At 47.0% G+C, this 26,596-nt stretch overlaps 1 protein-coding gene across 1 annotated transcript in view; it reads right to left on the minus strand.

Moving 5' to 3' along the window:
• Positions 1-26,596, minus strand: part of CDH13 (cadherin 13) — a 2,339,058-nt gene that overhangs the window by 1,883,763 nt on the left and 428,699 nt on the right. The window lies entirely within an intron of this gene.

Below are 26,596 nucleotides of genomic sequence, written 5' to 3' on the forward strand. Positions count from 1 at the left end.
AGGACAAGACGCGGAGCCAGGAGCCCACCCTGGTCCGAGTTGTGCAGCCACAGAAACAGCGACGCTGGAGCCCACCCCGACCGCCGAAATATCAGTAAGAGGCACTGTGAGGTTGCACGCATGAAAAAGAAATAAAGCGTTTGCCAGCGAAGAGAAAGGCAGACAAGCGTCAGCACCGAGATTGCTTGTTAGAAATTAAAGCAGAAAACGCGCGTTAGTTTAAACAAACTATCGCGAGACTACGGTGGCCATTTTAGAGTCAGGCGTATCGGGCCAGTCAGAAAGCAGAAACAAGCGGCGGCCATTTTCAGAGGTCAGGCAAAGCGAGAGGGACAAAGAAACCTCGCGAGACTACGGCAGCCATCTTAGAGTCAGGCGGATCCGGCCAATCAGAAAGCAGAAACAAGCGGTGGCCATTTTAAAGTCAGGCGACCACTGAAATAGATAGAAAGAAGAGAAAAACAGAGTAAAAAAGGCACAAGAAAGAGAAAACAAAAGGAGAAACAAAAGAATAAAGAGGAAACAAGGGAAGAAGCACAAGAAAGAAAGAGAAAAGGGAGAAACAAAAGAATAAAAAAAAAACAAAGGGAGAAATAAAGAAATAAAGGAAACAAAGAGGTGGAAGAGTAGGAGAGCACCAAGGAAAGAAAATGAGCGACATGATGAGAAGCAGAGCACGCAAGCAGTCTTCTGCAGGCCTTTATCATTCAGCCTATCGGAGCCGCAAGCAGGCATCAGGTGGGAAAGATGGATCAGGAAATTTGAGCGCTACATGAGCGCCACGGATGTCCCGGATAGCAAGCAACTGCACCTACTTCTAAACCTCGCAGGGGATGGAATAGAAGATCTGCTGTTAACATTCCCCGCGGATCCAATAGCAGATTACAAGGAAGTGATACAGTGTCTCACACAGAAATTTGCCCCCCAACGAAACATTGACTTTGAGAGGTACACCTTCAACACTGCATTCCAGCAAGGAGAAGAGAGCCTGGACGACTTCACAACGAGACTGAGAAAACTGGTCACATACTGCGAATTTGACAAATTTGACAATGAGCAAGCAATAAGATTGCGCATCATTGAATGTTGCCAATCAGTTGAGTTCCGAGCACACATTCTGAAGGAACCGATGATGCTGGAAAAGATATTGACGATGGCTCGTACGGAAGCACGGGCCACAGCACACACCAAGCAGATGGAGATGGGAAAAGAGAGGAGGGTGGCACTAGCACATCTCATCACTGGAAACTTCAAAAAGAAAGAATTCGAGGCGCCGGTCCTACCGAAGAAGGGTGAACAAACATGCTACAGATGTGGCCTCGAATTCCGACACATCGGTGCCTGCCCAACAATGGGCCAGAAGTGCAGGAAGTGCAACAGGGACAATCACTTGTCAAGAACGTGTATGACCAGACAGTTCAGAAGTGAGAGAGGCAGAACAATGAGACCGCGGATGACCAGCAACAGGTAAGCACGACATATGGAGACGGCAAATCGCAGCTCCTCTGACGAGGCAGAAGAAAGGGCAATACCTGAGAGGGAGGAGAGGCTATATCTAATGTCAGACACACCCAGAGAAGCCAAAGGAACAGAACACGTCAATCTCGTGGAGAAGCAACAAATAAAGAAAACCGTCACTGTGGACATCGGCATCGGGAGCCACCAAGCGAAGTTCGTGCTTGACAGTGGAGCGACATGCAACATCATGTGCATGTCAGAATACAAGAAAATGAGAGTGAAGCCACAGCTATCACCGTCGACCGTGGATGTGTTCACCTGGGGCTCCAAAAGACCGGTAGAAAACATGGGAAAATTCACGGAGACTTTAACGTACAAAGGCAGGTCCTACCAAGAAGAAATACATGTGCTTAAGGGTGACATCCCAGCACCATGCCTGCTCAGCAATGTGACAGCACAGGTGATGGGGCTACTAGCAATGACATACCACATGTCGGAAACAGAGAACATACTGCAAGAATACCCAGCTATACTGAAAGGCCTTGATAAGCTGAAAGGAAAACAGATAACATTACATATAAATGAAGCAATCAAGCCGGTGGCCCAGCATCACAGACGAGTACCAATCTACCTACAACCACAAGTTGAAGAGGAAATAAATAGCTTACTGGCACAAGACATAATTGAACCTGCTGAAGGGCCAATGCCTTGGGTATCTCCAATTGTGGCAGTTCCAAAGAGGAACACCTCAAAGATCAGCATCTGCGTGGACATGAGGATCCCAAATACCGCAATAGCGAGGGAACGTCACCGAGGGCCACACCTAAACGACATGATCAGCTGTCTCACTGGGGCTTGCCGATTCTCGAAGATGGATTTGTGCTAAGGGTACTGTTAGAACCGGCGGTCTCTAGTTGGCAGAGGTATACACTTCTGACAAATAGGGACCAACCAACTCTAGTCAGGGCAAGGGGATTACACACTCAGATAACCCCTGCTACCCCCTTGGTAGCTTGGCAGAGCAGACAGGCTTATCTCAGAGGCAGTGTGTTAAGCATTTATGACCACATACAGTAATAAAGTGAATACACTACAGATGGACACGACACAGAAGTTATTATAAAAATAGTATTTTTATATAAGGCTTAGCACAAGACCAAATAACGACAAAAATATACCACAGTCTTAATAAGTACTCTTTGGAAGGAAAAATAATAGTTCAAGTAAGGTTTCTTCTTGGCAATTAGTTCTTTAGCAAAGTATTCTTCTGAGCACAGTTCTTTGGCAACAATGTAACCCCCACAGGAGTCACACGACGTCGAGTCTACCAGATTCCCAAGGTTCGGCGTCGACCGCGAGGAGCGCTACGTCGAGCCTGGAGTCGCAACAGACCCCACAAGTACAGTACCTTGAGAAACGAAGAAAACGATGATCCACGGCGTCGAGATGTCGGCGTCGAGGTCGGCGTCGATCGTGCCTCGGAGTCGGGTCAATCCGCAGCGGCGTCGAGGGATGTCGGGCCGGAGCAGCGCTCACGGCGTCGAGACGGGCGTCTAGTCGATGCGATCAGCAGCGGCGTCGGGACGGGGTCGCTTGGAGGCAGAGCCGATACTCACTCCTCACTGGCGTCGATACCGGCGTCGAGACGGGGACACTTGGAGCCGGGGCCGATACCCACTGCTCACTGGCGTTGCTGCTGGCGTTGAGACTGCAGATTTTCCCTTGTGTACTGGAAACAACACTTTCCAGCAATTCAGCAAATGGTGAAGTCCTTTGGCCCTGTGACTTCAGCAGGAGACTGGCACTCTTCCAGTCCTTGGAGATTTCCTAGCAAGTGTTCAGAGAGTACACACCAAGTTCCTCTCTCCTTGTTCCTTGGCAAAAATAAAGAAGCAGCTTTCAGGTTCCTCCACAGCAAAACAGCACTTCTGGCAGAAAGGGGAGGCAAGTCCTTAGATCAGCAGGCTTCTTGTCCTTGGTACAGGTTTCCTTGTCAGAAGTGATCTCAGTTCTTGGTTCAGGGGTCCTTCTCTTATACCCCTTTTTCCCTTTGTTCCCTTTGTCCAAGCAGGGCGATTCCCACCATCTCAGGTTTGTTGTGGGTGTTGCCAGGCAGAGGCACCTGGCCTATTCACTGGGCAGGGCAGAGTCCTCAGCCGCCCAGCAGGAGGCGGAGCCAGTATTGTCACTGGTAGGAGCAGGGCTATCAGTCGCCCAGCAGGAGGCGGGGCCAGTATTGTGTCAGGCAGGGCAGGCTACTCTTCCCTCACTCTACGTGTAAACGCCCCATTCACCCCACACTGACTCACTCAGACCTCTGGAGCCACTCAGCCCCTGACACACACACCAAACCAGCAGAGACCGGTAGATAGTTGGACAAGAAAATAGCCACTTTCTAAAAGTGCTATTTTCAAACATAGAATTTAAAAACCATCCATCCTAAAGGGTGTGTTATTAAATTCTGAGTTCAGGGATACTAAACTCGACTTGCTACCATGCTCCCTGAGTCAGATAGATTATAATGGAGTTAATAATCAGTCTGCCCAGTCTGGCCTATTGGAGGCAGGTAGCCCTTCAATAGTGAAAAACGAAAATGGCTGTAATTCACTATTAGGTCATGCCACACACATCAGGGCATGACCTACCTTTTACCAACAATGCACCCTGCCCTAGGGCCTACCATAGAGGTGTCTGAAATGTGGCAAAGGGAAGGTTTAGAGACTGGTAAGTAGGTTTCCTTACCAAGTCGACATGGCAGTCAGGGACTGCACGCAGGCGCCGCGGTGGCAGGCCTGAGACACATTTTGCACGCTGCTTCTGTGGGTGGCACAACCAGTGCTGCAAGCCCACCAGCAGCAGTTAACTTACACGCCCTTGGCACGCGCAGTGCACTAGACTAGGGTCTGAACAGTAAGTCAACCAAGCCAATCATGGTAACACCAATCAACGTAACAATTTAGCATAGGGAGCACTTGCACTGTGGCACTGATCAGCAGTGGCACAGTGCCCAAAGCAATAATCCAGCAAAAACATCGTAAACAGAGGAGGCAAACAGAAAAAAATGGAGGAGAGACTCATGCCAATGATGCCAGGTCTAACACGTGTCCCCTCCAGCTGAAATGTGGGGAGAACTACCCTTCACCCAGGGAGTCCTCATCACTAAGGCGGAAAAATCTGGACAGACCATCAGCATTGGCGTGATCTGTACCAGGGCGGTGTTCCACCGTAAAGTCCATCCCCTGTAGGGAAATGGACCACCTCAACAGCTTTGGGTTCTCACCCCTCATCTGCATTAACCATCTGAGGGGCCTGTGGTCCGTCTGAACCCGGAAGTGAGACCCAAACAAGTAGGGTCTTAGCTTCTTCAGCGCCCAGACCACAGCAAATGCCTCACGCTCTATCGCACTCCACCTTTGTTCCCTGGGAAGTAACCTCCGGCTGATGAAGGCTACAGGTAAGTCTCGGCCCTCCTCATTCATCTGTGCTAGAACAGCCCCCACACCATGCTCTGAAGCGTCTGTCTGGACAATGAATTCTTTTGAAAAGTCGGGTGCCTGGAGGACCGGTGCTGTACACATTGCAGTTTTCAGGGTGTCAAAGGCGTTCTGACAGGCGTCAGTCCAGATCACAAGTCTCGGCTGCTTCCGGGAAGTCAGCGAGGTCAAGGGGTGCACAATGTTGCCATACCCCTTGACAAACCTCCTGTAGTAACCCGTGAGACCCAAGAAGGCTCTCACCTGAGTCTGGGTTTTGGGCGGTTCCCAAGCCAGGATGGTATCTATCTTGGGTTGCAGGGGGGCCACCTTGCCGCTCCCTACTTGGTGCCCCAAGTACACCACTGAACCCTGCCCAATCTGGCACTTACTAGCCTTGATTGTGAGGCCTGCTCTGCGCAGGGCCAACAACACTTCCTGGAGGTGGCGCAAATGTTCCTCCCAGCTGGCGCTGAACACTGCTATATCGTCCAGGTAGGCGGCGCTGAAATCTTCCAGCCCGGCCAATACCTGGTTAACCAACCTCTGGAATGTGGCAGGGGCATTCTTCATCCCAAAGGGCATCACACGGAACTGGTAGTGCCCATCTGGTGTGGAGAATGCAGACCTCTCTTTTGCCCCATCAGTCAAGGCGATCTGCCAGTACCCAGACGTTAGATCAAACGTACTAAGGTACCGGGCAGCCCCCAACCGATCGATGAGCTCATCAGCTCTGGGGATGGGGTGCGCGTCAGTCTTGGTGACCGAATTGAGTCCTCGGTAATCCACACAGAACCGAAGTTCTGGTGAAGCACCAGGCGCCGCAGCCTTTGGGACCAAGACCACTGGGCTGGCCCAAGGACTGCTAGAGGACTCAACCACCCCTAAGGCAAACATCTTGGAGACCTCCTCCTTGATATATGCTCTGACCTTTTCAGTCACCCGGTAGGCCTTGTGCCTCACAGGAGTGCTGTCCCCGGTGTCCACATCATGGACACACCACTGAGTGACACCAGGGATTAAGGAGAACAGATCAGGGAATTGTACCAACAGGTGGCGACAATCTTGCTGCTGCTCAGGGGTCAGTGTGTCAGAGAGGACCACACCATCCACTGACCCATCTTTTTCTTTTGCACACAGGAGGTCAGGAAGAGGCTCACTCTCCTCCTCCATCCCAGCATCTGTGGCAAGGAGCATGCCCACTTCGGACCTTTCTAAGTGGGGCTTTAACCGGTTGACATGCAGGACCCTTAAGGGGTTCCTGGGAGACTTCAAGTCCACCAAGTAGGTGACATCGCTCTTTTTCTCCACAACCTCAAACGGTCCGGTCCACCTGTCCTTGAGCGCACAAGGTTCCACAGGGGCCATGACCCAAACTTTCTGACCAGGTTGAAGCTCAACCAGAGTGGCATTCTGATCGTACCACCGCTTCATCTCTTCCTGGCTGGCCTCCAGATTTGCCTGAGCAAGATCTCTGAAGCGCCGAGTCTGGTTCCTAAAGGCCAGCATGTAACTATATACATCCTGGGGAGGTTTCCTGGGAGATTGCTCCCAGCCTTCTTTGACCAGACTCAAAGGTCCTCTTACCGGGTGACCATACAAAAGCTCAAAGGGGCTGAACCCTAGAGACTTCTGTGGCACCTCACGGTAAGCAAACAGCAGGCATGGCAAGAGGACGTCCCATTTACGCCTCATTGGTTCTTCAAGACCCATGATCATGCCTTTTAGGGTCCGGTTGAATCTCTCAACCAGCCCATTACCTTGAGGGTGGTAAGGAGTGGTAAACTTGTAGGTTACCCCACACTCCTTCCACAGAGACTTCATATAATTCGAAATGAAGTTGGTGCCTCGGTCTGACACCACCTCTCTGGGGAACCCCATGCGGGAGAAAACACCCATCAGTGCCCGTCCCACCACGGGGGCCGTCACTGTTCGGAGAGGGATGGCTTCCGGGTACCGGGTGGCATGGTCCACCAAGACCAGGATAAACCTGTTGCCCATGGCTGTCTTGGGGTCCAGTGGCCCCACAATGTCAATTCCCACTCGCTCAAAGGGGGTACGGACGACGGGAAAAGGTTGGAGGGGAGCCTTCTGCTTCCGCCCACTTTTCCCACTTGCCTGGCAAGTTTGACATGTCCTACAATGGATATCTGAATCCCTTCTCATCTGGGGCCAATAAAAATGGGTGACAAGCCTGTCATAGGTCTTGTCCTGCCCCAGATGTCCAGCTAACGGAACGTCATGAGCCAACCCCAGTAGGAAGGCTCTGAAGCGCTGGGGTACCACCAGCACACGGGCTGACCCAGGTTCAGCAGCCTTAGGCTCGCTATACAGGAGGTCGTTCTCCCAGTAGACCCAATGTGATCCTGACTGGTCACCTGTCGTTTGGGCTGAGGCCTGCTGCCTCATACCCACAAGAGAAGGGCACACTTTCTGTTCAGCACAAAATTCCTCCCTGGAGGGACCACCATCCTGCTGCCAATGGGTCAGCTCGGGCAGGTCTCCCAGTTCGGCCACTTGTTCTCCTGTCGGTTCCAGGGCATCCCCCTCAGGGTCTGCTCCCTCCTGGACCGCGGGAACGATGGGGGACGGTTTCCCGCGCCCCCTGCCTCTTCTCTTCACGGTTGGGACCTGGGCCATACTTTCAGGCTCCGGGCCCCCATCAACACCCTTACTGACTGACATGGACCGGGTGGTAGCACACACCCACTCAGGCAGACCCAACATTTCCAGATGCGCTTTTCTCTCCACCTTAGCCCAAGGGGAGTCCTCCAAATCATTGCCCAAGAGACAATCAACAGGCATGGCGGGCCTCACAGCAACCTGAAGAGTACCTGAGACCCCCCCCCACTCAAAGGGAACTTGAGCTACCTCACACTGACTCTGTGAGTTGTCAGCAGCTACAACGGGGTAGAATGCATGAGGGACCACCTGCTCTCTGGACACCAAGTGACACTTGACAGCTGTCACCTCGCTCCGGTGTCTCTGAGAGCTTCCACCCTATGGCCATTAATGGTCACCCACTGCCTATATTTCTTAGTGTTACTAGGCAGAGGGGTTGGAGGGACCATTTCCACGTCTCCTAAAGAGACCAGGGACATTTCTGCGGGACCCCACCCACCGGGGGCACCCATCTCCTCCCCTCCCAGGGCTACACTTGCTACCTGACGAGGGGGTGCACGCGGCGGTGCATTCGAATCCTTCATGGGACACTGGGGATCATAATAACGGTGTCCCACCTGCTTACAGGCATAGCAGGTCATGGGGCCCCTGTGAACAGGTTTACCTGTCGGGGCCTCTGGTTTCTTTACAGGGGGAGGCTGGGAACCCTTCCCTTGGTTCCCTTGGGGACTACTTTGGGGCCCTTTCTGAAACTCCCTCTGTTTACCCCTGTCCCCCCCACTCTTCTGCTGGGGACCCTGCCCACCTTTGGCTGAGTCTCCCACTGGACCCTTGTGGACCCTGGTACTGACCCAGCGGTCCGCCTCCTCAGCAAGTTTTCTAGGGTTAGATAGCTTGCTGTCAACAAGGTGCTGGCGTAGCTCTGGAAAACAGTTATTAGACAAGTGCTCCCAAGCAAACAAATCATAAAGAGCATCATAACTATCAACCTTGCTACCCTTTATCCAACCATCCATGGTTCTGCAGAAAAAAGACACATATTCAACCCACGTAGTACCAGGCAACTTCTTACATTCTCTAAAGGTTTGTCTGTACTTTTCTGGAGTTAAGCCATATCTCAGCATTAAAGCATCTTTCATATGAGTATAAGACATCCTATCCTCAGCAGGAAGGCTCAACAAGGTATCTCTCCCCTCGTTTGTAAAGCGGCTCCACAACCCCGTTCCCCAATCCTTCTCAGGGACCCGGTGGGCCAACAATGCTAACTCATATGCTTTAAACCATTGGCTAATATCTTCATTCTTACTGTAATCTTTGATCACATCCTTAGGAAAATAAAACCTACTTTCTGCAGGCACGGATGGAGTGCTGCCACCAGAGGGATTCAACTCTAAACTCTTAGTTTTAAGCTCCATCTCCCTCACCATCTTCTCACGTTCAAACGCTAATTTCTCTCTCTCAAAATCTAATCTTTTGCTCTCCATTTCAGCTTCTCTCTTGCTTCTCGCATTCTCTAATTCCAACTGCCCTCCTAATTTAAGTTTCGCCATTTCTAACTTGTACCCCCTCTCCTTCTCCCTGTCTTCTAATTCTTCGGGGGAAAGGCTCCTAGAGGACGCACTACTGCCTGGAGATGACACTGGCCCACCTGTGGGCTCTTCCTCTTCCTCTTCTTCTTCCTCTTCCGGTACCACCACCGGATCAGAGGGATTTCTGGCCTCTAACCAGGCCTTCAGCGCTTTGAGGAAGCCCTCTTTCTTTGAGACACCTGTGGTAGGAACTTTAAACTGCTTGCAAAATCCTTTTAGATCTTTTAGCGTGTAGGAATCTATCTTCTCCTTATCGAATTCCCCCACAACATTCTCCACAGGTGTAGCAGCTCCGGCATTCTCCATGGTCAAAACTGGCAGTGTTTAAGAAAATCAGATCCAGGAAAGCGGAGAACAAAAATAGGCAATCCTACCAAAACAGAATGTGGCTGCGTTATGGTCTGCTTTCACTATGTAGCGTACACTAGTCACTGCACATGAGTCATAAATGCAAAGTTCAAATCCTCACCGCTGACCACCAATGTTAGAACCGGCGGTCTCTAGTTGGCAGAGGTATACACTTCTGACAAATAGGGACCAACCAACTCTAGTCAGGGCAAGGGGATTACACACTCAGATAACCCCTGCTACCCCCTTGGTAGCTTGGCAGAGCAGACAGGCTTATCTCAGAGGCAGTGTGTTAAGCATTTATGACCACATACAGTAATAAAGTGAATACACTACAGATGGACACGACACAGAAGTTATTATAAAAATAGTATTTTTATATAAGGCTTAGCACAAGACCAAATAACGACAAAAATATACCACAGTCTTAATAAGTACTCTTTGGAAGGAAAAATAATAGTTCAAGTAAGGTTTCTTCTTGGCAATTAGTTCTTTAGCAAAGTATTCTTCTGAGCACAGTTCTTTGGCAACAATGTAACCCCCACAGGAGTCACACGACGTCGAGTCTACCAGATTCCCAAGGTTTGGCGTCGACCGCGAGGAGCGCTACGTCGAGCCTGGAGTCGCAACAGACCCCACAAGTACAGTACCTTGAGAAACGAAGAAAACGATGATCCACGGCGTCGAGATGTCGGCGTCGAGGTCGGCGTCGATCGTGCCTCGGAGTCGGGTCAATCCGCAGCGGCGTCGAGGGATGTCGGGCCGGAGCAGCGCTCACGGCGTCGAGACGGGCGTCTAGTCGATGCGATCAGCAGCGGCGTCGGGACGGGGTCGCTTGGAGGCAGAGCCGATACTCACTCCTCACTGGCGTCGATACCGGCGTCGAGACGGGGACACTTGGAGCCGGGGCCGATACCCACTGCTCACTGGCGTTGCTGCTGGCGTTGAGACTGCAGATTTTCCCTTGTGTACTGGAAACAACACTTTCCAGCAATTCAGCAAATGGTGAAGTCCTTTGGCCCTGTGACTTCAGCAGGAGACTGGCACTCTTCCAGTCCTTGGAGATTTCCTAGCAAGTGTTCAGAGAGTACACACCAAGTTCCTCTCTCCTTGTTCCTTGGCAAAAATAAAGAAGCAGCTTTCAGGTTCCTCCACAGCAAAACAGCACTTCTGGCAGAAAGGGGAGGCAAGTCCTTAGATCAGCAGGCTTCTTGTCCTTGGTACAGGTTTCCTTGTCAGAAGTGATCTCAGTTCTTGGTTCAGGGGTCCTTCTCTTATACCCCTTTTTCCCTTTGTTCCCTTTGTCCAAGCAGGGCGATTCCCACCATCTCAGGTTTGTTGTGGGTGTTGCCAGGCAGAGGCACCTGGCCTATTCACTGGGCAGGGCAGAGTCCTCAGCCGCCCAGCAGGAGGCGGAGCCAGTATTGTCACTGGTAGGAGCAGGGCTATCAGTCGCCCAGCAGGAGGCGGGGCCAGTATTGTGTCAGGCAGGGCAGGCTACTCTTCCCTCACTCTACGTGTAAACGCCCCATTCACCCCACACTGACTCACTCAGACCTCTGGAGCCACTCAGCCCCTGACACACACACCAAACCAGCAGAGACCGGTAGATAGTTGGACAAGAAAATAGCCACTTTCTAAAAGTGCTATTTTCAAACATAGAATTTAAAAACCATCCATCCTAAAGGGTGTGTTATTAAATTCTGAGTTCAGGGATACTAAACTCGACTTGCTACCATGCTCCCTGAGTCAGATAGATTATAATGGAGTTAATAATCAGTCTGCCCAGTCTGGCCTATTGGAGGCAGGTAGCCCTTCAATAGTGAAAAACGAAAATGGCTGTAATTCACTATTAGGTCATGCCACACACATCAGGGCATGACCTACCTTTTACCAACAATGCACCCTGCCCTAGGGCCTACCATAGAGGTGTCTGAAATGTGGCAAAGGGAAGGTTTAGAGACTGGTAAGTAGGTTTCCTTACCAAGTCGACATGGCAGTCAGGGACTGCACGCAGGCGCCGCGGTGGCAGGCCTGAGACACATTTTGCACGCTGCTTCTGTGGGTGGCACAACCAGTGCTGCAAGCCCACCAGCAGCAGTTAACTTACACGCCCTTGGCACGCGCAGTGCACTAGACTAGGGTCTGAACAGTAAGTCAACCAAGCCAATCATGGTAACACCAATCAACGTAACAATTTAGCATAGGGAGCACTTGCACTGTGGCACTGATCAGCAGTGGCACAGTGCCCAAAGCAATAATCCAGCAAAAACATCGTAAACAGAGGAGGCAAACAGAAAAAAATGGAGGAGAGACTCATGCCAATGATGCCAGGTCTAACAGGTACCATCAATTAGAACTGGATCACCAGTCCAGGTACATCACGACATTCTCCACACACCTGGGTCTGTTCAGATACAAGAGACTAAGGGCCAGATGTAGGTAAATGTGAAATACTGATTTCTTAATACCGAATTTTACCGATTCGGTATTAAGAAATCGGTACTCCCTATGTAGGTAAAGATTCGGTAAAAAATACTGAATCCTTAATATTCCTTATTACCGAATCGGTAATTGAGATTCGGTAATAAGGATTACCTACCCATTCATTCCTATGGGCTTGGAGGCCCATAGGAATGACTGTGAAGACATTCAGTATTAGCGATTCGGTATTACCGAATCGGTAATACCGGGAGGTATTTCAAGGGTGCCAGGGTGTCCAAAGGATACCCTATTGCACCCCTGAAATGTGCATGTGTGAAAATGTGGCGCACAAACATGCCCTAAGGGCATAGATGTGTGCCACATGGCACTCTTAAAAAAGCAAAAGAGTGCTTTTTTAAAGGAAATCGGCATTTAACAACAACTTGGTGTTGGTGGTAATTACTGATTTCTTAAGGCCCAAAAGCACTCTTTAATGTGCTTCCTACATTGCACTTAAGGAATCAGTATTACCGATTCCTTAAATGCAAGAGCAATAAGGAATCGGTATTAAGGAATCTGTATTTACCGATTCCTTATTTACCGATTCCTTGCCTACATTAGGAATGGCTAAATACAGAATTTACCGAATTTCGGAGTTACCGACCGGTATTTAGCCACCTACATCTGGCCCTAAGCTTCGGAATATCGTCGGCAGCGGAAAAATTTCAGGAGTCAATACGGCAAGTGATAAGGCCAGTACAGAACAGCCTAAACTATAGTGATGACATTTTCGTACTAAAACAAAATACCCCAGCACCGATAACACTAGCAGAGCTAGCAAGAGAGACCAAGGAAGATGCCACGCTGCAAATGGCCTTAGTGATAACGAGAAGGCAGAGATGGAGGTACGCCAACAACAACTGCACCTGGGAAGCAGGAGTATGCAAGGAAGAAGTGCTAGCTCTGAAGAAAATCAATGAAGAACTGTCAGAGACAGACACAGGAATAATGATGAGAGGGACAAGAATAGTGATACCAAGTTCACTCAGGAGGCAACTGGTAAATCTGGCTCATGAGTCACACCGAGGTGTAGTAGCAACAAAGAAACTGCTAAGAGACAAAGTATGGCTCACTGGCCTAGACCACATGGTAGAAGACACCATAACAACATACCACCTCTGTCAAGTGACAGGACCACCAGCTAGGCATGAACCACTGCAAATGTCAGAACTTCCAAGAGCGTTATGGACGACACTAGCAGCTGATTTCTTTGGGCCCCTGGACACAGGCAACTACCTGCTTTTGGTCATCGATGAGTACTCACGATTTCCAATAGTACGACACGTCCCATCGACATCAGCAACAGCAACACTACCGATATTGGATGACATATTTGCAGCATGGGGTTCACCGGAAACACTAAAAACAGACAATGGTCCTCCATTTTCAGGAGAAGACTTCCGCAGATTCATGTCCTATCTAGGGATAAACCACCGGAAGATAACACCACTGTGGCCTCAAGTGAATGGAATGATGGAGAGGTTCATGGGGAACATCAAAAAGGCAGTTCAAAGGGCGGAGCTAGCGCAGATATCACTTAGCCAAGCTCTGTGCCAAGTATTACGTGACTACAGAAACACACCTCACACCTCCACAGGAAGATGCCCGGCAGAGCTAGTACTGGGAAGGACAAGCAAAACGAGGTTACCACAAATAGAAGTGACTATGGTGCCAGATCACAACAACATTGCAGCAAAGGACAGAAAGGCGAAAGAAAAAATGAAGAAATACGCAGACGCCAAGTGACACGCCAGCTCGTCAGGCCTAAAGGAAGGAGACACGGTTGTAGTGCATCAGCGACAACAAAGGAAATCTGACAGCATGTTTTCCAAAGACCCCCTCATAATAACAAAAGTGAAGAGCCCAATGATCACGGCAGAGTCAGAACGTCAGAGGATAACACACAACAGCTCACATTTCAAAGAACTAAAAGAGAAGGAAGGGGAAGATCAAGATGAGTAAACATCAGAACAGGAAGAGCAGGAGCATAACAGGAAGCAAAGAGACAATGGTGAGAGACCAGCAGAAGAGCAACAGATGGAGGCCGGCCCGAGAAGCGCATGCAGACAGCCAAAAAGACTAATAGAAGAAATGTAATGATGGGAGGCACACCGATATGGGCCCGGGCGGACTTGCATCTATCTCTATCTACACATCTCTGTGTTTCAACTTTCTCGTCACGTCTTCGTGACAAAGGGGGGAGATGTAGTGACCTAGGCAGGGCACTAGGACCCTGCAGGAGACTGGAAGGACATCGGGAACCGGACACCACATTTGGTCAGGGGTGTGGGAGGGACACACTACAGACGAGGGAAGGAATGACCAGACGTGCGTGGGCATAGCTCTCTATATACATATATGATAATAAAGGTACTTAAGATCCTTACCTGTCTCCCGCCTGTCTGTGACCACCAAGATACGACACCCCCGTTTTTTCATCCCACTTAAAGCCCTGACTATGTCATGTCGTGGCGGAGGTGTCTATTCGTAATGGTACGCTTCACAATATACATCATAATGTGTGCACACGAATCATCTCTTGCGCAAGCACTCACCTTGTAGTAAGGGATAAATATAACATGCACACGCCCCACGCAACACAGTGCAGTTTGGGTTGAGCTGGTTTCAGGAAACACGTGACTCTGCTTCAATGTTTATGGAAAGGAAACCATGGCAGTGTCCAGGAATAAACTTGCACATTTTGCTTTTCGAATTTCTCTTCCAAAACTGTCAACAACGTTCTCATCGCTGCTGGGCTGTATTGGCCATTGCGGGGTCGAACCGAAGTCCATTTGTGAAATTATGTGCTATCTAAGGAACGGGTTGTGGGCGCCCAGTGAATCCACGCGGATCCTTTTCCTTTCACAACGCTGTCTCGCGCTCGGTGTCTGGCAATGGCGCGCAGATGGCGGGGTGGTGCTGCGCGCTGGAAAGGCCATATTATTTCTAGCATTTATTATTATTTACAGCGGCTCCTTCGTGTTTTACATAATCTTTCCTGCAAATTAGCTAAGCGCTCAATGCAGACACAGCTAGCCCCCCCATCACGAGCGCGCGTGTTTTTGGAGCAGGCCAGACAGCAAGCGTTGCTTTCACGCTCATACAAACTTTTGTTTTACTTTGGTGTGAAAAATCGTCTACACATGGCTTGGTTACAGATAGTGTCTTTTGGTTGTGCTCACCCACGGTGCTGTGTGCGGGTACACAGGCCTCAGAGGGCTGAACAACATCTGGTGCCGTGTATGCCACAGACATCTGGTGCACGCACGCAGACAACAAACACATCCAGTGCGTGAATCCCAACAGGTGGCGTCTGTTGCCTCTAATTCCTAGCAACGCTCTGGTTTTTATAGAGTGTTTTTATCTCTGATAGGGGTAACATGCATTAAAGTATCGGCCGGCGCACTCTCCCCACACCTGGATCTGTGTGTGTATGAATGGGTGAGTGAATTATTGCGCAAGGCGCCTTCTGGCCGCAGGTGTGGTTCTAGCTCGGCCCTTCGTCCTATCAGGCTGCCGAGCCAAATATCCCTACCATTGGAATATCCTCCCCCCTCCCCCCCCCCCAAGGCTAATTGAAAACCAAAATCAGTTCAGCATTAGGTGAAGCGCAGCCTGTTCACTGCTGCAAAATGTAATAAGCCCACATCGGAAGTTGTGTGTTTCTGTGTTAAACTTCTTTCACTGAGAAAATACTTTACATGCAGCCAAGTGTAAGTTCATTTACAGACTAACCTGAAAACTAATCTCTGGTGAAAGTGTCATTATGCTGGCATAATCTAAAATAAGGTCCAGAATTTCGTGTTCTGCGAAATTCCTGAAATTACGCTATTGAACTACGGTTTGGTAATTTCAAGCCCATTCAGGTAAACATCCTAGCTCTGATGGAAGGCCAAACAAACAAAATTCAGCACTTGTGTTTTGGTGCAAAAAAACCCGCCAATTCCAAAATGAACATAAGGATGAATTTCACACCAAAGTTAGTGCCAAACGCCAGATTTGTATTTCGCTTAATATTTCCAAAAAATCACATCCATACAGAAAAGGAAATTGTACAAATTTAACACTCACCTACTGAAAACATACTCCACAGGCTTCTGGGACCTTTTGTTTTATTCCTTTCAGCGACATGCTGAGCAACTCTATTGTGCCTGTAGCGTGCTCCCTGATGTGTAATTGTGTTCATCAGAGAACAACATCTATGCACTTCTAATCCCTGCAGCTTGCAAAATGAATCTATATCCCTGTTCTAAAAATGAATGTTTTGTTGTTGGTCACCTATGAAGATTAAATCCTACTTGGTTTGGCTCTCATTTTTGGGAAAGATTTTTCGGGGTGGGGGAGTATTACCCCCTTCCCCCTAGAAACTTTCTGTCACAGAGTTTTTGACATGTCAGTCAGAGTGCTCTTCACACAAGCCTTTTGACTTACTCCTCCTCTTTTTGCTGATCTCATTTTTGTTCGCCTTAGGGCTCTGTGCACTTTGCCACTGCTAACCTGTGCTAACGTGTGTGTGCTCTCTCCTTAAAACATGGTAAAATAGCTTCCACTAAATTGACACATTTAATTCACTTACAAACCCCTAGTAAAGTGGTACTACGTGTACCCAGGGCCTGTAAATGTATTGCTACTTGTGGGTGAGTGCCGCTTGTTGTGCCACCCATTTAAGTAGCCCTTTTAAACTTGCCACAGGTCTGCTCTTGCAACCTGTGTGCACAGTTCTTATCTGCTATTTTGACCTGGCAATATATAGCTCTTGCTGGGCCTGAACCTTCCTTTTTAATACATATACATCACATACAAATTGTCCCTAGGGCAGACCCTACCAGCCACTAGGGCAGGGTGCAGTATATTTTAAAAGCTGGACATGTACATTTAACTTTTACATGTCCTGGTAATGAAAACTCTTACATTCTTCTTTCACTACTGCAAGGCCTAACTCCCCTGTTGTATAACAGTGGGATAACTTATTACATTTGATAAGTGCTAACTTTCAATTGGGAAGAAGTAGGAATGTCAAGCTTGGTGTATAAAGAATTTTAATTTAAAGTCCTCTTGAATGGTAAAGTCGGATTTCAAATCACAACTCTGAAAATACCACTTTTAGAAAGTTGGCATTTTCTTGTCTCAACTATTTGGTGCCTGCTGTCTGTATCCTGGGTCACATGACTAGGTGTAGCTGGCATTTGGTCTTTATATATTGCTCCCAGACAGTGGGACAAAGGAGCATAGGTGTTGGCTGGATGGACCAACTCTGACTTGATGAGGGGAATGAGTTATCACCTACCACACTTGCACATCACAAAGTATCTGCCTGATCATGCTCACAAAGGGTTTTAAATTAGTCTTTGTGACCTCAGACAAGTTGGGGCCAGGGCAGGGACTCAGGAAATTCCAAACACCTGTGGGGGGTGGAAACCTCCAAAACCTTCTCCTACTTCAAAGTGGACACAAGGTAGAAATAATGAACTCTCAGACCCAACTGTTCAGTACACCTCAGGCCCTGTGGAATAATCAGAAGGACTGTGTGCTGCACTACATGAAGGACCGTTACTCTGTTGCTCTGCTGTGTGATGCCTGAGTGAAAGGATTGGATCTGCATCTGGATCCCAGGACCACCACAGTGTCTCCAAGAACAAGTTGGCTGGCCTCCTGTACAGAGCCTCAGGGATGGCAAAAGGCTTCAACCACCTTTAACCCTGTACCTAGACTCATTCTGCTGGGAGTCTTGCCCCCCCCCTCAAGTGGTACCATCCCAGTTCTGGAGCACTGAAAGTGGGCCTGAAGGTGTTCTGCTAGCCCAGCTGCGGTCCTGTGAGCAGAACCGATATAGTGTGACATCTTCTTACAGAAGCGCCAGAATCACCACTGCGCCATGCATTCCTGACATAGCACTTCTCAATGCAGCCTGCGGTCTCCTTGCATTCTTGATGCAGGCCTTTGCATCTAAATCTCCTCCTTTACGGCATCCTCTGCGATGACACAGAACTCTGCATTGCAGCCCGCAGCTTTTCCAGAACATCTGATGCGTGACGCATCTTCAAACCAGGACATCGCACGCTCCTCATTGAAGGCGGTGACATAGGACTCTGCACCACAGCCCCTCAGCCCCTCAGAACCAACATTGCATGGTTCATCCTCAATGCAGGATCTCGCAACGCTCTGCACACCAGGATCTAGGATACTTTTGTTCAGCAAATCTATCTTGGTTCCTGTATCTGCCCTCACTCCATCACTTTCGGCCTGAATTTGTGACTTTGTCCCAGTCCGGTGCAGTCAGATAACCACAGTTGATCCTTTGTACTTTTAGGCACTATTTTCAAATCTTTAAAATTGCATATCTCCTGTTATACTGATTGGATTTTTGTTGTTTTTTGGTCTCAAATAATTTATTACATTTTGCTTTATTTTTTAAAACTTCTTGTGTTGTCTTATCACTTATTAACATTTAAAGTGCTGCATCAATTCTTTGCACTTTGACTCCAACTTAAAACTGACTGCTTTGTGCCAAGCTACCACAGGGTTAAGTAGAGGTTAATTTGGTATTTGCTTGTGACTTCAAGCAGCAGCCACAATTTCTGTCAGGGTGAACAGAGTTTCACCCCCCCCTCCCCCAACTAGTAACTCAATTTCCAACAGCACTCATTTTTGGTTTTGTATATTTAGCTTGTTTGCTTTCACTTGTGCCACTCCACTCATGGATGGATCTCCCAAAATAATTTTCATATGACATGAGGGGAGACGTGTGTACTCTCAGGCCAAATTAATCCTGAAAGGCCTTTGCACTCCCTGGGGAGCTTTGAAAGATTAGAGACCTTGAAACCGCATACACCTGGTGTAGCTTTTCACTTCAAGCGAACAAGCTTCTTTGTGTTTTTTGTTGGGGCTAGCTTGGAGTGGAGAAGATGTGAACTGCTCCTGGAGGCCAGCACTCGTCGCCTGGAGGGTTTTCTTTAGACCTCCTGGTTTAAATTCTAATTTTCATCCCAGAGCTCAGTTTTCCAATTGGGCCCCTCCAATGAGCGAGATTATAGAGGCTGACCTCCTACCTTATAGCTTCCCGTCCAGGTTTTGACTCCTGTTTAGGAGACTGGCACCTCTCCTAAGTCTGTGGCCTTCTTTAGTAGCAACCCGAGCGCCCCAAGGCAGAGTGTGATCCATGCATGCATTGCATAGGTCCAGTGGGTGACTTCCTAGCCACTTGTAAGACGTGTCCCAGGAGTCGGTAGTAATCTCCTTCTGGAGGTCAAACACTTGCAGGACCAGTCCACAGAAGATCCAGGGGAGCCCTACATGGTCTCCTCCAACAGGTCTATCCCTCTACTGTCTCATAGAAGGTGTATGAAAGCCAACACCACCGGCCCAGTGGAAACAATTTGCAGTCCCTGGGAGCCAACTCAAGTCAGAAAACCTTAAATCTATCCTTTGTAGTAGGAGGAGTCACATTTCTTCTGTCTTGCAGCTGTGCATTCCTCCTGTATTGCTTCTCTCGTGTTCAGACTACTCTGAAATCTCTCTCCCTTGTTCAGGGGTTTTAAGATGGAGGTGGAACATTCCAGAAAATATGGCGCCATGCTGAATCCTATTATGAGTGTGGCATCTCAGTCAACACTCCTTTCAAAACCCTACTACACAGCATTTTAGGAATTTCCAAGATGGTGCTATCAAATCATCTGTTGACAGCCTAAGCCCTGTCTCTAAATACCACAACTGCCTGGTACCTTCCCCTCAAATCCTCAAATGGAAGCCCCTCCTCTCACTGTATCCAGATGTATTTGTCTACCCTCCTTTGTTTCAAAGGGATAGAGCATTCCCAGGCAATGTGTAGTGTGAAATGTAATTAGCACATGCACATTCCATTCCCATAGGAAATACATGAAGGGGCCACCCTGCGACAGGCTACCTGTGCGTGCGCAGGTACTATGCTGAGGTAGACCATAGTCCACACCCTCAACCCACATGCATGTATGCACATGTTCACATGTAATCAGTCCAGAGCCTTTTCCCCTAGCTTTGCCTCTGGTGGTTTGCACTCTCAATCTGTTTCAGTAGGGCTTACAACGAGTGAGACTCACTCACAACAGAAGTGCATAAAACATAAAAGTTAAACACCAAGGAGCGGTTAATGGGGCAGAATCAATTTCCCACACATAATGTCGAGTGATTTATTATGCGATGTCTGTATGTTGCAAATCAGTGCTACAGAATACTGCCCAGGCTTATTTAGTTTTTCAAATACCACTACGTACAAGGAACATTGTTTAGTGTAAAAGAGAACAGAAATAATGTCCAGTGTCAGAATCACAGACTCTAATCCTAATACCCACTTAACTGAGTTATGCAATCTTTAGCTAATCCCTTCTACTTCACTGCAACATTTGGGATGATCTAATAGTGATTATTTCAGAATGCACATTAAAGAATAAACTCATTGATATATGGTTTTATTGGATTATAATTGTCTGTTGGAATGCTTTTTTTTTGGGGTGGGGGCAGGTCTTCTTAACCCTTTTTTATTTTTAAAATGTCTTTCAATTATTTAAAAGTTGCTTAGTACTTTAAAACTTTAAAATGATCTAATCTACTACACAATTGTTTCAAAATTAACTTTATTATTTCAAAAAGTTACTATAATTTAAAAGGTTTCCAGTTTTATAATTTATGTGGCAATTATTTTATTGTTCCAGCTCTAAGATTTGGCTCTTATGTTCCCTGGGATTTTTGTTTTTACAAATCAAAATGTCATACCTTTGTGTTGATTCTTACAACATTTCTTCCAGAATCAGGAGGGCCAAAGTATCTTTAGTAATGGAAAAGCCATCTTAGCAACCAAGCATATGCAGAAAAGTCTGTATTTGTGAATTGCTTTGACAGATTGAAAGACCTGATAACTTTACCTCAAGACCCTCATGTTGTGAATCCCGGAAGTGAACTGAGGCAGCTGCCTGTCAGTCAGTCAAGAGTTACTTTATTCGGCCTACATAAGACCATAAAAGTGCAAGGAACACCTAAAACGTACATTACAAAACATACCTTGACAGTAGTCAGTCAACAACTAAAATAATGGAAGGCAAAAAGAAGGAAAGTACTGATTTAAAAGGTAATGCAACCACAATCAACAAATCTTCCATTGTCAACCCCGCACACTAATTATGTTGGCGATAACTTTGATATAAACGTTCATCTGAGTAAACCATATTGCCAGTAGTTATTCAGTGGATTGATGATTTTTTTTTTTTACGATAAAAACGAATTACCAACCAAACAAGTTGCCAGTCCTTGCAATCACTATGCTTAAACAACAGCTGTAATAATAAATATAACAGATGGATAACAGGCACCTCCCTTGCTGATACCATCCACACATACTCAAAGACTTTTACAAACTTAACCAATTGTATAAAAAACTTTTCTACACATATGGAATTCAGGTTGTCTATAGGAATTCTGCTCCGCTTGAACTCTAAAGTTAATGACTCCTCCTCATGTCAATTCCAAGAATATCAATAGATTTTATTTTTTACTGTAGAAAAGGCCTGACATTTCATCCACCTCCTGCAGCTTTCTTAATCAGAAAGAAACCAGATAGAGCAGCATAATTAAAAAAGTAATTGATAAAGAAATTGATGTGTGATCTGTCAGCCACTGCCTACTATGTGACGTCTTGTCTGTAAAACTTTAGATTTATGAGTAGCAAAACATTTCAGATAACGTTTGTACCAGCTGAGAATAATTAAGGAATTATGTATCTTTGAAAAGCTGTTGAAACTGGGCTACTCCATGTTTTTGTCGGCAGGGCCACGCAACCACGGTATGGAAATAAACAAAAAGAAGTTCCCTTGCAGGATGATAGAACTTGAAGGGCTTACAAAACCTCTGTTTTTTCAAGATGAAGAAAGGTTCAATTTACATATTATTCAAACCAGCAGTAACCAAGTTGATCATTGCAGCGTTTGTATAGTACAAAGCTCCTCACAAGCGTCCTAACATGTCACACATAGACCATTCACAACATGATTCCCCCCTCACACCTGACAAAACTGGTACAGTAACGAGAGCAGCACTGTAAGATTTGCACACTCAGTGTTAGACCTGACATCCTTGGCCTGGTATCTCCATACAAACTATTTTCTTCCACTTCCATATTTCCACTGAATTTGTTTTTGTTGGCTTAGGGGCTGTGTGCACTTTATCCCTGCCTACCAGTGTGTGTTTGCTCTCACCTGTAAACATCTTAAGATCGGACTACACCTAATTGGCACATTTAATTTACTTAAAAGTTCCTAGTAAATGGTACCACATGTACCCAGGACCTGTACATTAAATGCGACTCATGATCTGAAGCACTCATTGTGCCACCCACTAAAGTAGTACTGTAAAATACGTCTCAGACCTGCGACTGCAGCCCTAGGTGCAGTTTCCAACTGCCATTGTGACAGCACAAAGTAAACCTTATGCCAGGCCTAAATCTTCCTTATTAATACTTGTATTTAACCCTTAAGGTAGTCCATAAAGGCTCACAGGGCAGGATGCATGGTATTTTAAAAGTAGGATGCACATTTTTATAAGTCCTGAGACAGTGAAAGATTTGCAAAGTAATTTTTCACCCCAGTGAGGCTATCTCTCCTACAGACACTGGGTTATCTTATTACACTTAATAAGTCATAACTTCAGTTTGGGAACAAATAGAGAAATGCAGCTTACACTCATTTGAATCATAATTTAGCAGCTTCTTCAATGGCAAAGTTGGATTTTCAGTTACTATTTTGAAATTGCCATTTTTAGAAAGTTGACATTTTTCTGCCTAAATCACATGTGCATTTCTGCCATTGTCTAGGGTCACATGACTGAATGGCTCTCCAGTGGTGTGTTGTGGGATGACCTGGGAGGTTGTACTCAGCCTTCCTGAACATCAAAGATTGGTATTAGGGTTTTGTCCATCCATAATGACTTCTAAGGCTGCCTACCCTGCCACTGATAAATGCATTTCACACCTAGGTCTGCCTGTTCTTGGATACCCTAGGCAGTTTGAAGTCAAACCCAGGAAAGGGAGAAGATTAGACAAAGTGGGCTTCCCTCATTGAAAGGCGGGCACTGGCTATCAGAATAGCACCTTCAAAACCTCTCATGAGAACACTTCCGGATCTGTGGAAGATTCAGACAAAAGATTGTCCTGCTGGCTGAAAAAGGAAGACAGGACTAGCTTGCCTAGAACCCAGGACCCCCAGAAGTGACTGCAAGGGTCAGGTTGCTGATGTCCTTAGTGGGCTACAGGGACACAACAAGCTTTCAGAGGTCTCCCTCCAACAGACCACCGCCATCTGGACCTGCCTGAGGCCTGCTGCTGGCCTCCCCAGGAGTGAGCCCTGATCCTCAACAGGTTCGCCCCAGGTCCTGGCTCCTTGATTATCATCAAAGTGTACTTCTCCTGCCTCAAAACAGACCTCCAAGTAAATATACAGAACACCATGTGAAGTTCCAGTAGCAACTTACTCCTCATGCCGACAGAATCCTCCCCCCGACCACCAACACAAAGCTCCAACCGAGACTACTCGCATGGACACAGACTAAAAGCAGATAAACACTTCACCGGGATGTACCCATTACCTGTTTTTGACATGCGCCCCAAGGCCTGGTCAAGTGCAACCAGAAACCCACCAGTGGCGCTTTGCACTTTCTTGCGCTATTTTTCACCTAGAACTGATTCTATTGACTGGATGTGTGTCATTTTGGTGTCACTTTCTTTATTAACATTTTCTCTATTTTTGTAAATTGGCTCGGGATTTGTCTTGAGTTGTGTTTACACTTTATTACTGTTTAAGAGTTGCATAAATACTTTACACATTGCCCCTAAGTTAAACCTGACTGCATTTATGGAAAACTACCAGAGGTTTAAGTACAGGTTAATTTAATTACTATTGTGGTTTACCCTGAAAATATCAGTATTTATTGCTTGAGTGGGTCTCGCACACCCTCAACTCTTACACCCACAGTGATTCCCACCTCCCAGGCACAGTACTATGCAGTAAAGTGCTTCTTCAAAGAGAATTGGAATCTCTCAGGCTGTGATTCATGAGTACTGTTTGTAAACTTGAAAGCTCAGTATTCAACAGCATGTTAAAAGCAATGTCTGTCGAGTGACGGCAAGCACAAACAAGCATTGAAAATGCAATAGGTCTTGCCTTTTATTAAGTTAAAGCTATTTGCTTTGTTAAAGGTATTGTATTGCAAAGAAAATGGCTTTAACTTAATAAAAGGCGAGACCTATTGCATTTTTATTGCTTGTTTTTATTTGCAGAGTTGGGATCGTCATCAAAACATATTTTTTCTTTCTTTCTTTTTTATAAAGTATCAAAACAACATATAACAATTAATAGAAAAAAGTTTAAGAAAAAAGACCAATGAGGGAGCGGACACCGGAGTTGCACCAATAAAGTGGGTTACAACATGGGAGCTGTGCGAAACAGACACAAACAAGACCAGGACACTGAGACCGCAAATACACCCACACAGAGGCAGACGCTGGTACAGACAGATTAATGCATAGTTACTGTAGGGATTCTGACACTAGGACAGGGAGACAAAAATTATGGTTGGAAAGACTCCAAAATGGGAACTCAGACAAATACATTCACCCACCCCAAACATCCACAACTGCCATTTTACTTTTACAGGTAGAACAGGATCTCTGAAAACAATGTCTTCTGTCCGGGTACACATAACTGAGCTCAAGATGTGTCCTGCAGGCTCTAGGCAGCATATTACCACTAAATAAACCAGCAAGGACTCCTTATAAGAAGCGGGGTATCGGATTAGTAGGGGAGGCCAATGGCGCCTCAGAAAGTCATTTCAGGCACAAAGCGTAGCGAGAGGAGTCATGAGAGACTGGGACACAGGTATCTGAGAGACCACATAGAAAAGAATACTCTACTAAAGGAAGCTCTAACCACAGCCTATGTGTTGAATGGAAAAGCCTTAGTTTCTGTGTAGTAGGAGGATCCATTTATTCCTCTGCAGCAGGAAACAATGTGGATAAATATCTCTCCGATACCCTCACAGTGCCCTTTTGTGTCCACCAATGGTGCCTCTGTCCTGTTTTTTCACATTTTCAAAGGGCATGAATAGGTTGCATTATGAACATAATCACCACTTCCACCGCTAGGCTTATGATACAAATCTACATTTATCTCACTGGTTTACAGGACACTTTTTTAGAAACAAACGAGGGCACTGGAGCCCTGGATAGGGTTGAGTGGATGACAGATACACAACTCCAAACTAAAGTCTTGGGTGTCATCTACCTGCTAAGTTGCCCTTCTTCGTCCTCCCAACCTTTACCTCCTTTCCAGGTCAGACAGGACCCAAAGACTTTTGACTGGGAACAATCATAGTCTTGAAGCCACTGTGTTCAGACTGGTGAATGATGGCACTTTTTGTAAACTTCATATGCTGCTTATTTTTATTTCTTTGGCTATACCACATCTAAATCCAAGTAAAAAGCTGCTTATCTAATGTATTTATATGCTGGTGTTCACCCTGAAGCCCCCTCTCAGTGTGCCGTGTCCTTGTCAAAAACTCAAACGGCAGAAGGCGGCAGAGGGTAAAAGGAAACACTTTTACTTACTTTTACTTCCTTCTCCTTTCTACCTTGCCGTTCCCAATTGTTCATTTTGTTGTTCTTCTTCTGTTTTTATTCTCACCCTGTGCTTTATTTCCTCACAAAATTTTTCTCATCTCCAGCTCTTCTTTTCTCTCAATTGATGCCACTCATTTGTTTATTCACGTTACTTCCTTATTCTCCAATTTTAGGCGTTTCCTCTATCTTTACTCATCTTTTCATCTACCCTCCTTCCATTCACTTTTAGCATTTTCACTTTCCTTCTCCCGCCGTCTTCACTACCCTTCTGCTTTCACTCCCTCCTCAGTTCCCCCCTACACTTTTCCTCCCACGTCTTTCCTCCCTCCCCCTTTCACCCCGTATTGAGGTCATGCTTTTGCACATCCCTTCTTGTCTCTTGCCAGGGGCAGGCCGTGTTGTTTCCTGTCCCTAGTCGTGTGTAAGCGGGGCTTTTGTAATTGTAAACCAGTTTTCTGCATGAAATGCGTGCCCTGACCGCGCTCTGGTGATAAGAGTGTGAGCTGGAGTAATCAAAAAGAGATGTGCAGCTCCTATTTCAAAACTCGGCAAAAAGCCCTCGGGACACCTAAAGTAAACTAATTCTTCGCGAACCCCTAACAAGCCCCCCCAGTGTCACTCAGAGTGGAAGTGTGTGTGTGTGGGTGGGGGGGGCATTGCAGGCTAATGCGTCGTGAAAGATAGACGTATATACTTGAGACACAGAACAGAAAAAAATCACTTTTCAGCCCCCTTGTGAAAACAAGTAAGAGAAAGCATACCCTCGGGTCAGCAGCCACTCCTGGTTTTACGGGACATGAATCATATTACAAGGGATCGGTTTGACTGCCCTTCAAAAACAAGCTGTCGGCATTGTGTGAAAAACATAGTGCGTCCCAGCTAATGAAGCAGAGTGTGGGAGAGGATGTGGTCCGTCGGCTAGACTGACGACTTTGGTGCTGGAAACCAGGGTTCGAGCCTCGGGGTCGCGTCCACATCCTGTGATT

The sequence above is a fragment of the Triturus cristatus genome, chromosome 12, assembly GCF_964204655.1.
Source record: "Triturus cristatus chromosome 12, aTriCri1.1, whole genome shotgun sequence".
Taxonomy (NCBI): Eukaryota; Metazoa; Chordata; class Amphibia; order Caudata; family Salamandridae; genus Triturus; species Triturus cristatus.